The sequence below is a fragment of the Plectropomus leopardus genome, chromosome 5, assembly GCF_026936395.1.
Source record: "Plectropomus leopardus strain MGB_pleo_1.0 chromosome 5, ASM2693639v1, whole genome shotgun sequence".
In the NCBI taxonomy this organism is placed as follows: Eukaryota; Metazoa; Chordata; class Actinopteri; order Perciformes; family Serranidae; genus Plectropomus; species Plectropomus leopardus.
In genome coordinates, this window is record NC_142180.1 from 22,125,247 (window position 1) to 22,137,496 (window position 12,250).

Sequence of the window (12,250 nt, forward strand, 5' to 3'; positions counted from 1 at the left end):
AATAATAGACCTACTCTAGTCCCAGCCCTTACACTAAACCCAAAAATAACCTCTTCTTACACAAATGTTTTCTCTTTAAAGTACCTCATCTTACTGACTAACAGCTTTTGGTCCTCGGACAAGAATGCATTCACAACATTTGTTCACACTGTGCTTAAATGCTGACTGCATGAGTCACAGGGATACATGCATGTACACGTGTAGTTGACAGCTCTGTGAAGTGAACTCAGCAGGGATATTTCGCGCTGACTCACACACAGAGTGCAAACGTCACTGTCTGGAGAGAAAAGAGGGTAGCGGCCATGCAGCTGGCCAACCGGGGGCTAGTCTCACATGTATGTGTCTTTCCCCAGACACACACACACAAACACACACACAGAAAGAAGTGTTGCTAGGTCGTGTCCCAAGAAAGTAGGGCAGAGGTGTCACACAGACTCTCTCACTTGACGGCTGAGTGCTGACAACCCGCTGTGGCCTGGGATCCAGGTTGGCAGCTGCGGCAGGACTAACAAACTGAGTGACAGCATCTTGAGCAAAACAATCCCACGTCATAAAATCTTATCAAAATGCAAGCAGTGTGCACAAATTAACAAATCAACTATTAATTGTTAATAGTGGTGAAAGCAGGTGCCTTTTTTGATGAACTCAGACATGATACAGTCAACAAAAAACAGTAAAAGAAATGTAACAGCATGAGGACAAATATCATTGACTGTAAAAGCTTTCAGTGATACCATCAAAGTAACTGAATGTGGTGTTCAGTTCCCCACCATTTATGCTTACTATTCATCCTTGTGTCACAAAGGGAAATTTTCCAACACATGTCACGTGTCTCTCGCCTGTCAGCCGCCTTTTATTCAACATCCGCCCCATTTCCTTTCTTCCCTGTCATTGTCTGATGCCCCATTAACTATGCTGTCCTTGAGCTCCCCTGGCACACAGTCTCCCTATGGGCGATTTAACCAGCATCGTCCGTCCCATCTCTAGTCCTCCTTCCATCTAATTTTAGCAAATCTACAGGTTAACCGCATCCTTCCCTGTATCTGATTAAATCAGCTTGCAGAAGTGATTCAGTGACAAGCAACAATCACCATCTTACTCTGCTGAGCAGCAGAGAAAATGCAATTTTATGCATCAGATGTTTCAGATGGGACTAATACAACATGACATTGTTCTTGATCTCACTGGCTGCTAAAACAACTCTTTGATGTGCCCGATGCACACTACGTCTTTTGGAAAGAGCTCAAAAGAAGGTCGCCAAAGTCTGCCTGTGTGTGTATGTGCTTGTATGGGTGCTCACTCTGACCCAGATTCGGCAGTGCAGTGGGGCACTGTGCCAACATGTCAATTCAATGGCACACAGAGAAGAGCACAGTCACATTCATACAGGAGGTCAGCCCACAGAGCGCAGAAAGGTCAGGAGGGTGTCCCGGTGAGAGAAGGATTATGCTGGACAGGCGTGTGTGAGAGGGAGCTTACTGGAGCGCTATTGGTACAGAGAACAGGTGGAGTACTTTCTCCTCTTGTATTGTGCACAGACTGAATAAATATAATGGACATAGCCACTGTGACACCACCCACTGGTTTGAGGTGACAATATTTGGAAGAGAGAGTGGAGCTAGGGGGAGTGACGATGGTTAAATTATGCAAATAAACTTAAATGAAGTTGATCTGAGTTTAAGCATTAAAAAAACACTAAAACAGGTGAGTTATATAAAGGTTTAACACCCTGTACAGCTGTCCCATAGGGGGAAATTAGCTATAGAGACCGAAACCATTGGTGGTGTCTATGAGGATTAACTCGCTTTCAGAGTTAGCCTCAACTGGCCATTTGATGAACTGCAGTTTCTGGCACCTCTGTGTTTACTTCATTTTTCAGCCTTAGAAGTCACTATGGATGCATGGTATAGAGACAGGAAATTGTGGCCTTATTACCACAAAAAAAGTTTTCTGTTTAAAGGCAGATATGTCAATATCTCTTTGTAGCCTTTTTGTTTCTTTGCATGTCCCTGGTAGCAACACCTTCACAGTGCCCAGGCAACCTGCTAACCCCCACAGGGTCTCAGCACTGTTGTGATCTTGTTTGGGCTTGTAATACTTCCCATCCTTTACACTGGATGCTGCTACCCTCTACACCTCTTCTGTTGAAGAAAAAAATAATACTGGGATTTTTCAATGCAATATGTTTGAAAGGATCAGTTTACCCAAATTACTTGACACATGTGATGTTGATTACTTCTATTGCAGCGGTTGCCTGCCCTTTTTTTCGCAATGGAATGATCTATAACTTAAATCGCCTCCTCACTATCGGGACGTACAGGCAAAAACAAAGAAGGGACTCAAACACACGACTCAAACATAAAAAAATAAAAGTTAACTTGAATCAAGGTTCAATAAACAGGAGTCAGTCCAAAAAAACGTGCAAAGGTATCCAATAAACGCTAGGCAAGAGACTAAAAATACAGGAGATAGCTTGATTGACAGGAATATAGGGAAAATTGCTGAAGAGAAAACAGTGAAAACACACTGGCACAGACAACAGGGAGCACACGCACTAAATGCAGCAGGGAGGCTGAGAAATGAGCGACAGGTGAAACTAATGAGGGTGAGGAGGGTAATCACAGAGGAGGGAAACACTCGAGGGCAGGAATTGAGGTGTATGCAACATTAGACACGTGAGTAACAAAATATAACAGGAAATAACAATTGAAAAAAATGAAAACATGAACATATAGCCTTAATAGATGGATCAGGTTGTAACAGTCACAGGTTAATGTTCAAAATGAATTTTTTTTGTGCTTTTCTCCATACCTACATAGTGTTGGGGTGGAGGCCAAAATCTCAGATGTTCAAATTAAACCAAAGCTATCTGCATGATACCGCCATAGCGAGGTGAGAATACTTTTGTGTATCTTTGGCCATGGATGGTTCAGTAATACGTCTTGAAGGCTTTTGTTTGGGGATATTGCCTCACATTAAAATGACATTTTTCTTTTAAAGGTTATCCTCTTCATCTTTTCATAAAGCTACTGTTGTTATTGCAACTCAAACGGGGTTCAGGGTCTAATATTGAGGAGTTTTTTAGTCTTGCTCTAAAAGTCAGCGGTCAATACATCCTTATCTCATTTTCATATATTGCTCCAGTCCCAAAAGATGAACCAGTGATATCAAACGGAGAGCGGGAGCCAAATTTGGACATGTGTAATGAAAAAATCACTTTGCCTTTAATAAAAATGAGAGAAGATAGAGAAGTGAGAAAGAGAGAGGCAGAGAGGGAGAGGAACTGACAGGCAGACAGACAGTACTGGTTTAGCAATGGAAATGAGCAGCAAAGCAGGCGACAAATTTATGGAGGGTCAGGTGTGCCTGTTCAGCAGTAATAGGCAGTGAGAGTGCTCGAACCAGTCCCCTGTCTCACGTCCAGAGACCAGCAGGACGTGGTGAACGTGCTGGAACTCCCCAGACTGACATTACAGCAAAACGTGGGGCCATGGCTGTCAGACACAGCTCTGTGTGTCCGCATGCGTTGGTGCTGATAAATACTCACTTAGGCTGGAACACACTCAGAGCAGGCAAAGACGAGTTACTCCAGGTCATGAAACAGAATCTGCTTTCTCATATATTCACGTTTGTCCCTCAGCTATTCTGGCTCTCACTTTCAATTCAATATTCAGCTAAAGGGCGACCGCACAGATTTTGCACACCAGTCTATTTATAGGTCTTGGGGAGTATATAACATATATAAAAAAAGTTCTGTAAACCCTTTAGTGGCTCCAGACAGGTCTGACAAATGGCCTCAAGTGATGTCACTTGAGTCTGTGTTGGTTGGGGCCTAAGACTGAAAAAAAAGAGGTATTCAGTTTAAAGAAGTAAGTGTATTGGACCTCCTCTGTGATGGCAGTGCTGGCAGCCATCAGGGCGTCTTATCCCAAGTCTCATCCAAGTCTGGCAATCGCATGCAACCTGAAATATCGCGACAAGTTTGGGCCAATGCTGGGCCAGGTCATTTTTGGTAACTGCCCAGCATTGGCAGTGTCAGCAGCTGGAATTGGGACAGTTTATTTGGCCTGACTCTTCGGCGTCATGAACCTGATTCTCAGCCGAGTCAGGCAACTGGACACGACCCGATTTATTTCTTCTGGTGTGGCGAGTTTGGGATGATGTTTGGCCAGGTAATTTTGATTACCTGGGTGTAGTTGTAGCGTTGTGGCTAATGTAGGTGCCAAAAAAAGTGTGAAATAAAAGAGACAATATCTGCTTCTATTGCATCTTTTTTTTTTCTTGTTTTGTCCATTTTGGGTTCAATAATGTTATAGGTGTACTCTTTTAAATTCAAGCCTGCTTTATTGATATTTCAGATATATGTTGCTTAAGTATTTCAAATTATTCAGATAAGTACTGTAAATCACTGTCTCTACTGCCAAGTTTTGGCATGAAACTGTATAGAAGAAATGCAGCTTAGTTCATTAAGGGAGACCACATCTTGGCTCCAGTCCTCTCATATATTTAAAATTCGACTAAACTCAAATCAAGCAAATCTTAAACTACCATTCCCCTGCCAATCACTAATCAGCATGTTCTCTAACCCAATTAAGTGCATGTGTAGTGCACTGCATGCTGTTTCTGATGCTGATGCCATCTGACTGTCACCTTTTCCACAACCACCCGTATCACAGCTTCTTTCAGACGAAGAGAAATGATCAAAATGGGGCTTTATATTGTTGACATTTTAGGAGGTTTAACACCATAATGAAGTATTAAACTCAGACAGAAACATAATCTATTTAATTACTGAAATTCATGTTGCTGAAGCAGTCACAATCATCAAAACCCTCATTTAAAAATATGAATGTATAATACTAATTGGACACTATACTGTATACTGAAACCTGGGCAAATTGGCTTGATTTCTTTCAAAAACATGGGAAGAAGGCAATGAGAAACTTAAGAATAAATTAGCAAGAAATTAGCAATAAATTAGTAAAAAGAATTGCCTACAAAAAAGCAACCCACCCTCCCAAAACACTAACCCCCCAAAACAACCAAACAAACAAAATGGGTTAGAATGAAAAATAACAGAGGTCTCTTGAAAATTCCCCAGCTTTTGTTAAAAATAATTTTCAAAATCTACTTATTTCTTGCAGTTTCTATAATGTTTCTTGCCAAGTTGCTTATTGTCATTTCCCCCCATGTTTTTGAAAGAAATCAAACCAATCTGCTCAGTGTGCAAAAGTGTAGTAGTACGAATGCATGTGCAGAGAGAGACACACCATTGTAGGTATTACAGTGCATGGCCTTTTTTTAATAACCATTTAAAGATCGCTGCTTCTTTCACTGAACACATCTTTCTCCACCCACTAATACCTGCATCTTTCTATTCTTATCATTTTTCATGCTTTTTGATCCTTTTGACTCTCATTCATTAGCCAGTTTTTTGCTGTTTCAATTCCATTATCACCTCTCTCCCCCTCCCCCTCACCCTCTTTTCTAAATCTAATCCCCTGTCCACCCAAGACACCATCAGCAAGCCCACCCTAATTGCAGGCAGCAGATTCTTTATGAGAACGGCGATTCTGCTGAGAGGAGGAAAAACAATGGAAGCAAATGCTGTTTCTATTGATCAGCCAGTGTCTCTGTCCTCCCTGCAGCCGGCTATGTTTACTGTTCCCGTTCAGAGGTCTGATATGTCACAAGATTTAGTGGCCCGGGTGCCCATATTAGTCTCTGCAGGACGAAATTTCGGTAGACGAGCGGAGCAAAGCGTGGCTGTAAATACACACTGCTCTCGTCACCAGACGCACACACTTTCATAAGTCGTCTGGAGGAGCGTCAAACATGGCCATTAACTTCTGGCCCACAGACAACAGTGCAGACAACACAAAGGGCAAGTCTAAAGAAATTTATCACTCTCCTCCAAACATGGAGAACAAGCAGCTTGGGCACTGGACCTCCGAGGGCAAAACCACAGTACATCATATCATAGGACTCAAATTTAAGTGTGTGGTGACAGAGAACAGATCAACAAGTGGGAGAAAAAGAGGAGAGAAGCAGATTCTCAAAGGCATAATAAAATGACTCGTTTTCAGTATTGCATAATTCATATATGTTTTCCTTTATATCCTCTCTCTTTCATGGGCCCTGTGTGCAGGTGCTGTGACAGATCACCTCACCTCCACTGACAGCTAATCTATAGGAGTAAATCAGACCGGGGCTGAGGCCAAAGGACAGCTGGAGAGGACTACAGGTACACTGCCCTGCTGGTCTGCTGGCCCTCACTGCTCTCCACAGCCTATCAATAACTCTAATGATGATGGAAGACCAGTTAGATTAACTTTCCACACTGTTACCATGTCCTATCAGTCACAGAGGCCAGTGGGTTGGGGGAAACGAATGTTAGCTTGTCACAGGGTTTGCATTTGCATAGGACAAATTACAGACTGCTAATCACTAAAGAAGAGGATCGTGTAGCTGTCCTCAGAGGAATCAGAGGTCAGGCAACACACACAGCCTTTAACCCAAGGGAGTGAAGGTAGAGGTTATAGGTAGAAAAAAGTGGGACATTTTTGTGTCTACATGACATAACCCTCCATTACTCTCAGACAACTTGAGCAGTTATGAAAATAATTTGATCCCTATCTGCCAACCTGTTCTCATGCCAACTTGTCAAACACTGATGCTTTGTCAGTGGACTTATATGTCAAAATTCTGCACTACACACCCTCCTGCACCAGTTTTGGACATTTAGAGACAGCATGTCAATTTACACTTGTTACATGCGTTGTGTATTTAGGCCCCATTCTTGTTTTGAACTCATAAAATAGCACAGCTTTGTCAGTAATTTAATTTAATTTAATTTTGGTGTAACTGTACAATGGCAAAAGGCACCTTTCACATGCCCATAAAAAACGTCAGTACTTCGTCAGGTTGAAAGTTTTATTGAGAAAAGAAAAACAGTTGTTTTTTTTGTTTTTTTTTATAAATTAGATAAATAGATTTTTCTGTCTTCTGAGTCTTTATTTTAGTGGCACCTATCTGCTAAATTTGGTTACCATAGGCAATATGCAATTGTTTTATTACAGAAAAGCTGAGAAAGTTATTTAGAAGTCAATAACCACAACTGTCTGCTTTTGTTGATTTGTAAAGTTGGAACACTTATTAACAATACACTCCCAACAGCCCCTGGGTAACTATACCAACCGCTCCACGAAGAGCAGACACATTTCAGACTCCTGAGCTAGCTACCTTCAAAAATTCACACAGCTAAAACTAGCACAAACCGATAGGCCAGAAAATCAGCTTTCTCATTATATGTTTTTTTTTGTATGTGGCAAAACTTATATACTTAAATTCTACAGGTTTCAAAACTTTGAATAAAATGTAATGAATAGTCTGAAGGTCTCCACTTTGAGGTTGAAAGTGAAAAGGGTGTGGCTGACTATGAGCATGGTAAATGACACAGTTGCTTTCTAACCTACTAAAAAGACATCGTCCCATCTGACCCTGCTCTCCCCTCATGTCTCTGCATGTATCTCTTCCTTCACTGTCTGCCTCTGAATGTGTGTATCCGAACACTACGGTTGGGTTGCTTTTTCTCTCTCCGTCAGCATGACAGGCAGATGAGGTTGTGAATAAAGAGTTCCATCGTCTCATCAATAGTTATCAAGGTCAGGGTCGGAGAGACAGACAGGTAAGGTGATTTATTATTGGAGGCAGAAGGTGGAGCGGGAACGAGGGAAAGTTGGAAGAGCTGAGGGCATATGACAAGGAGGAATGAAAAGGAACATTTGAGATCAAACAGTGCGACTGACCCAAGGACAAAAACACAGAGACAACTGTACATGATGTAGTGTACTGGGAAATGCTACAGCCGTTAAAATGCTGGAGCAGTTTCATTTCAACACCAAGCCAGATGTCCATACAAAGAGAGAGGTCACTTGTTTGGATGGTTTTGACTCCATTAATCAAGTATGTTCGACATGTCCAACTGGCACAAATTATCAGCAAACCTTAAAACAGCACAAGGTCCTCATTAGGATTAGTGATGTTAGATAATGTGAGGATTTTGGACTTGGATGACCTGTGATAAATCATGGTTCAGCTCTGCTAATTAGCCCAAAGTTCTTTTCTTTTTCATATTTCCTTATTTCATGACTGTGTGTGATTAAGTTTAATCATTCACTATTTTTTCTGAAGATTTATAATGCAGGACCTCGCAACATATTTCACAATGATATTGTGTAAGTTGTGTGTTCCTCAGCTCGCAGTGTTTCCTTGCAACCCCCTGTCAAATTACACAAGTGTCAGGCTGACATAGTTAATCCACCACACTGTTCTCAAGAGAATCCTGCAGGCTAATCGTGCTTCAAAGAATAATTGCAGTCATTTAACAGCAATGCGTGAATGGTATTTGATAATATGAGTTCATTTTCCCCGCAGACGTCTATATCCCTGTGATCCTGCACACCCTGCTTTTTGCCAGGGGCAAGGACTCTGCTGTGGAGTCTGTTGTTTGCTTGTAAATGTTTATTCTATAAGATTGTGGTCCTTTGTGTCACACATATGGAGACCCCGCTCTTCCTTTAGGCACTAGCAGTAATATCGAAAGTAAGTGTATTTTAACTCTAGCATCATATTTCTACTATACATGGGTAGCTTGCAAGAAATTTCAGGTTTAGAAATATATTTGTTGTTCAACAAGTCTACATCCATGCTAGCGGCTCTTTGAGGTTGCATGTTGGCTCTTACTTTGAGCTACATGCTAACATGAGTATGTTTAACACCTTACTAGGAGTAGGACTTACCAGAATCCCCATTTTACAATATCATCATGATACATTACTCGGGGGAGGGGGGAGGGGTACAGGTGAGGAGATGGAGCTTGAAAGAAAGTAAAGGAAAATGGCAGTTATGGGGAATTAGAGCGACATGATCAGGGAGAAAACACAGGGACTGTAGACAGGGCAGAGACCATGACAACTAATATCTGCTAATTTGCCTTTAATTTTGCAGTCAGTTGTTGATCTTAATTAGTTAAATTTTTATTCCTATTTCTTCACATATATTACTTTTTATTTATCTATTGGTTAATTTATTTTTTATCTTTACCCTAGCTGCATCATGTTTGTGGCTGCAACCTCTGTGGTAGCTCATACACTGTGCAGCACGTTGTGCTTCCACCTGGAATGAAATGTGCTATATAAACAAAGTTATGTTTACTTGCTTGCTAATTATCACTAAACACAAGCAGATGCTGATGGAAATGTCATTAGTTTTTAAAGTATTTGGTCGCAAACCAAAGTTCTGGACAAATTACAATTTTGACTTGAATGTGGAACTAAATGAAAATTAAAGGATCATTAAAGTTAATAAAAGCTACCCTGAGGGGGACATGAATGTCTGCACCAAATTTCACAGCAATCCATCTAGTAGTTGCCAAGATATTTGACTCAAAACTACAAGTGAGTGGTGCTACAATAGGTAAAAAGTCAAGGGATCAAGTTGTTAGTATTCATCTAGTGGGGATTATGAATATCTGTACAGAATTTTATGGCAATCCATCCAATCTTTGTTGAGATATTTCATTCTGGATCAACATTATGGACCAACTGACATTGCCATCCCCAGAGTTGTTAGTGTGGCTATAAACATGTTGACTGTCCCCTGAAAGTTAAGAACTATGCCCACTTTATTTGCTGCATCAGCTTTTCTTTACACTAATTTTCTTTCTCAGTCTCATATGTTACCTGTGCCTCCCACTCACTCTCTCTTTCTCACCCATGCATGATTTTTTTGTCTCCCTGCATCCATCTAGTCATCCTTCCTTCCAAAGGCCAATCAGGTGACTAGAGAGATGTTTACTAAGGAGCAGCATAAAAGACGTGACACAGAGTCAGGGAAGTCGGGTCTGGAGTGACGGATTGTACGGCGCCTGCCTGGCGGAATAAATAGAGGCATTAGTAGCTCTACAGCTGGCCCACGCTACTGCTGGCTTACTGGCCTATGAAATGTGTAGCATGGCAGTGTCCAGGGCCTCACCATGTGATGATGAATGGCTTATATTCCTCAGTGAAGCATATTAAAGTCAGATTGCATGATGGATAGCAGGCAGAAGACAGCAGGAAAGGAGGAGAGGAAGATAAAAAGGGGAGGATTAAGGAAGTGGGGGAGAGGATTTTTGATAAAATATGTAAAGGGAGGAAATTAAATCCAAGACAAAAATATCAAAACTGCCCCCCCACCACCACCACCTACCACCCTCCACAGCCACCTTCTACCTCCCATTCTAGTGACTGATGAAGAGAGCAGAGGCAATTTTGAATGTTTAATGAGCCCCCTTTAGGCCCCAGAACATTGTCTGGTCTTTGTATGTCCCTTAATCTCAGCAGAAAGCTTCTTGTGCACTTGCTTCACTTCACACAGTTAAGGTGCGTACCCAAAGGCAATTTCAGATTTTACCCATGACCCATCTCATTCACAGTTTTACTCTGGTAACCAATGCACCGTTCACTTTATAACAGAATTAAACTCAACTAAACTGCAAGTGGCTCTGAACTGAAACCACAATCGACACACAAAAAGCTTCAGGGTGTTTCTCACAGCAGACAGGTGTCACTGATGACAATAACGATGGCTCTGCTCTAGTCAAGTGCTCCATTTAGAGTTACACTGAGCTGCATGCACGATAGCGGGACCCTGAAATCAAATGAGTTAAATGGAATTCATTCATCATTCATTTCATTATTTACACTTGTGCCACAAGTCAAAATGTCATCCGTGAAAAGAGCCCATTATCTTTCTGTCAAAGGAAAGAGCAAGTTTAACATTATAGTTTTTGTCTGTTTTTAAAGATCCCTCAACTTATGTAAGGATGGACCATGCCCACGTCACCCCCGAGCTTTGAGTGGATTTTCTGTGTATTATTTATATATTTTATATCATAGTACAGGTTTGGTTAACACTAACACTAACACACACTAATGCTAGATTTTTGCCCACACGTAAAGGAAAATGTCAGTAGTTTGAGCCTAGGCCCTTTCTGCATGTTTTGTGTGTCTGAGTGACTAATGGAGACAACCATTTTTAACTTATTACAGTTTTGAGTGAGACTGCTCCAGTCACATTGGTGGAACAAGCTGCAACGTAATCCCTATAAGCAATTATGTATTGTCTATTATGTCCACTAAAAATGTTTGATTTTGTCACTGACCGGCACAGATTGTTATTATAAGTGTCTGAAAACATTATGTGAAGGACCCTACAGAGAAATGAAATGTTTTTGCATACCTTTAACTGATTGCGTCTGGTTGTGTAACCGTATCTCGCTGAAGGAGAAGTCTTGTTCTGAAACCTTTTCCACATTGTCTAAATCAGCTAAATATTCACCCAAGGCATTGAAAATCTGTTAAGTAACACTAAGCTACATTTTCTCTACTCCAACACAACAAACTCTTCCCAGCACTTCTCTCTCCAACTCAATGTTTCCATCATTATTTTTCCTGCACGAGTCACTTCTTGTCAGATTTCAGAATGAAATGCCTCCTCGAGCGAGACTTTGTCACAATAACAAACAGACCAGCGAAAGGTAAGGGAAATGTTTCCTGTCTCTTTAGGGTTTTGCCCGTGATGTTGTCAGGCATTTCTAAGTGTGTCAGTGACAAATACAAGCACTTTTAATGGACGTGAGTTGACGGAGAACAAATACTTGAATTGATTACACTGCAGTCTGTTTTGCCGCTGCAGCTGGACAAATTTTAAAGTTCTAGTACTTGTCTTCATTAATCACTGAAACACAAAAACTTGAGTAAAAAGAGTCCAGATTGAAAACACCAAGTTTCCCTCTAACTCTGAGTCAGTGAAGAAGGTTGCTGTACTTTTGTCCCCCTCTTGCAGTAAATCACTTGAGGACATCATGCTGGAACTAAATGCTGCTGGGAGCCAATAAACCTTTTCAACAGTAAGTGTGGGCTTTCCTCATCATGTGTGAAAAGTGGAATTCCCCCCTGACATGAATCATCAGATGAGTCACACTACAGACACAGAGGTAAACACTTGAAAAGTTCATCTGGAAGTTCTTTCAAACTCCAAGTACTTTGAAACTGTCTTATATAAAATAGGATTAAGTTTATATTTATATGTAAAATAAGATTATTAACCCTTTGAAACCTGGATCAATATCAGTTTTCTTGTGCTATGTTCAGATGCCTTCCACAAGCATTTGATACTTTAGCAATTTGGTTTGATTTCGTTAGAA

At 41.1% G+C, this 12,250-nt stretch overlaps 1 long non-coding RNA gene across 1 annotated transcript; it reads left to right on the top strand.

The window, feature by feature from the left end:
- Positions 1-2,248: 2,248 nt before the first annotated feature.
- On the top strand, positions 2,249-12,034 carry LOC148189569 (uncharacterized). The gene is made up of 4 exons (XR_015776539.1): positions 2,249-2,675; positions 2,820-2,892; positions 6,149-6,244; positions 11,890-12,034. It is a non-coding gene; the product is annotated as an uncharacterized LOC148189569 (long non-coding RNA).
- The last annotated feature ends 216 nt before the right edge of the window (positions 12,035-12,250 follow it).